The 6,000-nt window shown below is 40.6% G+C and overlaps 1 long non-coding RNA gene across 1 annotated transcript in view; it reads left to right on the top strand.

The window, feature by feature from the left end:
* The first annotated feature begins 482 nt into the window (after positions 1 to 482).
* The window catches only part of LOC310762642, a 28,540-nt gene continuing 23,022 nt past the window's right edge, over positions 483 to 6,000 (top strand). Inside the window, exon 1 of the long non-coding RNA XR_014548091.1 lies at positions 483 to 622. This is a non-coding gene — a long non-coding RNA (uncharacterized lncRNA). The remainder of the gene's footprint in view (positions 623 to 6,000) is intronic.

Raw genomic sequence — 6,000 nt, 5'->3', positions numbered from 1 at the left:
AATTCCACAATTTAGGGGCTGCCACAGTGACAGACCCTCTCCTGGAAATATATGCAGTAGGGTTCAACCTAACAATAGTGCATGATATTAGGGGAATCGCTTGCAAACAAGTATCTGTGGCACAAAACTGCATGCAGAAATATTTGCATTAGGAAAAACGTGAATTTTCTGATGGTTCTTTTTTATATAAAAAAATCAAACTGATGTAGGATGCGACAAACTGAATTTAAGATTGGAAGAATGAGGAAATGAACTGTTCCAATTTGCTCGTTTCTAGCTATGATAGAAGCGCAAGGAAACATTTCAAAAGGTATTGAAGTTCTTTGTTATACCTGAAAGCCGGTTTGTTGTACAGCTTAAGCCCTAGTCAATCATTATCCATGTATGCAAGATAAGGGAGAGCACAGCTGTACCGGTGGCCCTTGCCCACACTGCATCTCTACAGACTTCTGCAGAGGGGAGCTTATGCATTAGTGATTCAGCTCAGGAGCAGCTGGAGGGGCTGCAGAACTGGCCTCCCAGCCATGGCATTGCTGTCCCATGGCAGGAGAGCCATTAGGAAGTGATCCAGTGGTCCCACTAATGTGCCCCTGCCCTCCTGCCCTGCTCCTGCTCCATTCTGGTAAGTGGCAGTTCTCCAGCAGCACCCTACTGTTGGCTCTTGCCTAAACATACAGAAGCATGGTTACATGCACTGAGTTAACTCACGCCATCAGTGGTATTTTGCAGACGTCCAGATGCAGGGTGGCAGATCTAAGTGGTATGAACACTTAGGCAGAAGGAACAGGGCAGCCCCACTCCCCTTTACCAGTGCATGCATTATATCCATAGATAATGACTGCATAATGTTCTAATGAAAGCATTCATAACAGTATCATGTGGCTGGCGTATTTTAAAGGAGACTCCTCTTCATCACCATTGGTTCATTTCCAGACCCAGTTCAAGGCGCTCACATTAGTGTTTAAAGCCCTAAATGCTGGCTCCCTCCCCTCCAGATCCTCCTGGGTGTTAAGATTGGTTCCACCTCCTTGGAGGGGGGGGGCCCAAGAGAGGCATTCTCTGTGGCACCCCTAGTGGTGTCCAAACTTTTTTCAAAGAGGGCCAGATTTGATGAAGTGAAGGGCCGTGAGGGCTGACCAAATGGCCAACCAAAGTTGTTGACCTTTCTTTAGAATTGAAGTTGAGCTTTTTTTTAGGATTTTACCCCAAAGTTGTTGAGCTTTTAGGGTTGAAGTTGTTGAGGTTTTTTAGGATTTTACCCCAGGAAATAATCTGGCAAGGGCCGGATTAAACCAACCGGATTAGGCCCCAAAATGGACTTTGGACATGCCTGCTAAGTTGTGGAATTCCTTGTTAAGTAGAATTCTTTTAATTGACATTGAAATGGGAATGTCTGTGTAGTGACAAGCTTTAACATGGGGAGATTCCACTGAAGCTTTAGAACAGCAAGGAGAGCACTCTGAGCTCTTGCCGAGTTGATAATTAACTAATTGTTGTTTTTTTGCTAGCTGACATGTGAGTGAGTAACCTTAGATCAGGTGACAAAGGTATTTGATTGCAAATCTCCATTCTGAAGGGAGTTGCCTTTGAGTCTCTTATCTCAAATCTCCATGGGAGGAGGATGGAGATGAAGCTCTCCAAGAAAACAGCTCCAGGCAAAATGGATGCCTAAAGGTCTGTTTGAATTATTTCATATTTTCTAAGATGCTGAGCCTGTGATGGACAGCACAAGATATTGTACAGGTATTTTTTTATGTACCTTTGATGTTTTAATTCTGTTGTGAAGGAAGTTCCACAAGTAAAACTGTGAATAAAATTTTTATGGGTCTGGACAATGTTTTATTTCCAAAAGGAGTAAGTGCTTATGCTTCCAGTCACTTCAAACTATACAGATTTCAGGTTCAGGTAGGTATCCGTGTTGGTCTGACGCAGTTGAAATATATAAAAAATAAAATAAAATAAAAAAATTGTCCAGTAGCACTTTAGAAACCAACTAAGTTTGTTCTTGGTATAAGCTTTCGTGTGAAGAAGTGTGCATGCACACGAAAGCTTATACCAAGAACAAACTTAGTTGGTCTCTAAGGTGCTACTGGACAATTTTTTAATTTTTTTAAATTTATATTTATACAGATTTCATTGAATGCTGACACCTGAAGTGTGTCTTTTCAGGTCCCACCCTAAACCCGTGACTGCAATCTGCCTTCACTTTTTAAAATAATAATAAGAGGGCTACCTGGAACCTTTTGTGGGCCATAAAACAACAACTGAATGGTATGTTGATGCAATACTTGTTGCAATCTTACAGCTGCCACGTGAAGCTGCCCAACAGTGTTGATGTGGGGTCCCTCCTATATCATACCCTTCCTTTTTCGAAGGGTTTAGCATGTCTCAGGGCCTCATTTCCCACTTCCTGCCATGTCAAAGCACGACAAGTTGCTGCAGATATGCCCTTACTAAGGCAGGCAAGCAGCCCTGGTTTGCCCTGCCTTCTTTGCTACAGAAGCCTGATCAAGCAGCCCAAGTTACAAGCAGGGTTAAATGTCAGCAGTGCAAAAGATAATTAATCTTATCTGTCACTGCAGCTGTTTCACATAATTTTCACTTAATAGCAGCAAATATCATATATCATGCTAACGTAAAAGAACAGCAAAGCAGAGCAGGATTATACACACACACACACACACACACACACACACACCCAAACTTTTAATATGCATGATAGGAACTGATGCATCCTTACTTCAAAGTTAGGGCATTTAATCCCATGTTTCCTCCAATGAAGGTTTAATGTCATTCATTGAATTTCCCTGCAGGGGCACAGATAGAATTGCAAGGGCTACAAACTCTTGTTATAAGTGAAGACTACAGTGCAGAAGCCTGTGGAATATAGGGTAAGGGCCCCAAACAGGATGGGGTTGCTTGAGCAAACCTACATTCTCCAGCATGTGTTTATTGTCAAATAGACTTCCTTTTAATTTCATAAAATTTATAGACCACTTCATTGGTGTGCCCCCTGCCCCAGGGGGGGCAGGGAACACACCTCAAAGCAGTCTACAAAAAAAGAATCAAATAATGAAATTATCAGTTTAAAAAACGTTAAAACAGCTATTTTAAGTGATCAAAACATTGAAATCAACAGTAGACTAAAAACCAGATCAAAGCACAGGTCAACATTGTGCATACCTTGAAAGGCTAGATTAAACAATACAGTGGTACCTCGGGTTAAGTACTTAATTCGTTCCGGAGGTCTGTTCTTAACCTGAAACTGTTCTTAACCAGAAGCACCACTTTAGCTAATGGGGCCTCCCGCTGCTGCTGCGCCGCCAGAGCAAGATTTCTTTTCTTATCCTGAAGCAAAGTTCTTAACCTGAAGCACTATTTCTGGGTTAGCGGAGTCTGTAACCTGAAGCATATGTAACCTGAAGCGTATGTAACCCGAGATGCCACTGTAAATGTTTTTTTACAGGCAACTTTAAAAACCTAGCCCCATGTTGCAGGACACCGACTCAGTGCAGAAGGGTAAAAGATAATGCATAACACAGTGACCTCAGAGAGAATCCTCCTTCTTCCATTCCATCATGGCAAATGTCAATTTAAAAAGAAAAAGATGTATGCCTCATTCTAAAAGGCCATTTCTTTACATCAGCTTAATTTACGCCGGCATGCTTTATGCAAGCTTCTTGCGCATGGAACTGCTCCTCCCTAAGAGTGGCAGATGGAGGAGAGATTGTATAATCCCCCCTTCAAATTGCAAATGAATATTAGTTGCACTCTGTAACTAAACATTCCAAACTCTGTACCTGAATTATTGGCATATTTCTTCAAGGCTGCATATTTATAGTCTGAAGCAACTTTCAGAGTCTCAGGGTCTCATTTTAATGAACACGCTTTCTCCAGCAACAACAACATCCAAGTTAAAGATCTATACAAAATCCATAATTTTAAATTAGCAGGAACAGTTTGATAGGGTTCCATTGATATTTTCCGTTAGTTATTACCAAGAATAATACACAAATTAAACTACGTCCAGCAACATACTAAACTGCACAATTTAGATCTAAACAGACATGCTTCGAAGCACTTACAGTTTTAGTAATCCAAAGCAATTGAACATTATATTCCAAAACCAGATTCTACAAAATCAAATTACTTTCTGCTCTCAGACAATTAATAAAACTGTTCAGGGGGCTCGGAAATCTATTAATCTCTTTTTCCTTCCACAACCTAGAATGGATCTAAAATATAAGAAACATTAAATGGAAGTCACAGAGTCATACACTACTTTCTCCTGCTCTCCTGTGTGGGGATTGCATTAGAATTCGGACTTTGAATGGAAAACTGTGCTATACGAGTATTTATGAAGTTTTATAATCAAATAATTATTTATTAGACTTTTTAATCCACCCTTCACCATGCAGTCCGAAGGTGGGTTACACTGTATTAACACTCAAGGGAGGAAATTGTTTCCAGGCTACTTGAACACTGATGCTGGGTTTGAGCTTCAGATCAAAACACTAAATGTAAAATTGCACACAAAAATAAATTCTAATATCTCAGTATCAAAGAAAGATATTGCATTGAAATATATTTTAAAATTTTGCATGCCCGTCTAAATATGATTTGGTGGTTAAGCAGGTGCTCAAACTTTTGGCATATTCTGATTTGGTATTGTGAAATCTCAATAAACTGCTAAATTTTAACACTGAAAATAAATTTTGATAAAGGCTACTTTTTGTAACATTTTCCTGCAAATTCAACTCTTGAAATTGGCTTCTTTTTGTGGAATACTGTTGTTTCCATTTGCAATCAATTTGGGGGGCTGTAAAAAATGCAGCCCTAAAAACAAAGTATTAAGTGTTTTTTTAAAAAAAGAAAAAAATGTGCATGGCTTCTTTCAATTTGTCATGGGCCATTTGTTGGATAGAAAGCAATACATATAATGTGAATGGACGATATCACATCTCTACTACAAAAGCACGCAATCACTCAGGTCCAACCTCAGACATTCTCTCAACTGCAAGATATCTTAGAAGTGTGTTTGTTTTGAGAACTACTGTGAGGTATTCTCCAGGCCATCAGAAGCAAGAATTATGTTGCACAGATATTCTTTTGCAAGCATGATACTGTACTTCAGAATGGTACAAAGGTAATACAATAGCACTGACCAGCTCACTTGCTTCCAGTGTTAATATCTTCAGCAGATGTTTGGAGGCCTTTTCTACTTTGTTTTGAAAGTGTGATATTAATTAATGTTAATGTTATTACTGTGTGGGAGTGATGGTCATTTTTGCTTTGAAACAGATATAGAATGCATGAAAAGTTTGCATGAAAACACCACCTCATGCTAATATTCAGCAACAGACCCATTAGTAGCTTGTCTTTGAAATGCTGTTGTGCAAAGGGTTTCTATCAGTATGTATTAAGAGGTTTTGCATTTTTCTGTCACTTCTTTTGGTGGAGTGCTAGCTTTAATTGTGCAACCTGAATTTGTCAGTATGTGATTCAATCCCACCCCTAAACAATGACAATCGAAGTGCCCAAAGACATGCTATGAGGGCCACACTGATGATGTTCTTAGACTAGCTTTCAATATAAAGGCAAAGCATGTTCTTGAAATGAGAGCACGTGTTGCGGTGGGGTCTGCTGAGTCACCCCTCTGTTGCCAAGCAAGGTGGCCAAGCTGACCCCTGGCAATTGATTGGTTGGCTGGGTTGCCGGGGAAATTTACTTGTTGCGATTTTGGTGGGAGGAATCGAACCTTTTAAATTCCGGGCACGCAGCTTGGTGCTTTCTCTTTCGCTGCGTGAACCGGATCACCCGCCCACCCACCCTGAGTTTCGAAGGTTTTGCTTTGACCTTGCTATGCCTGTCATGGGGTCGTCTGCTCTTGGGGCAGGGGCCTGGTAGGAATTTTGTCCATCTGGCCGATTGGCTGGGCCATTTGGTTTTTGCCTACTGCGTAGCAAATTGCCACAACTTGTAAGGTTGCGGTTAGGCATT

The sequence above is a fragment of the Podarcis filfolensis genome, assembly GCF_964270895.1.
Source record: "Podarcis filfolensis genome assembly, chromosome: 5".
NCBI lineage: Eukaryota > Metazoa > Chordata > Lepidosauria > Squamata > Lacertidae > Podarcis > Podarcis filfolensis.
This window is presented reverse-complemented; position numbering and strand designations above follow the sequence as displayed.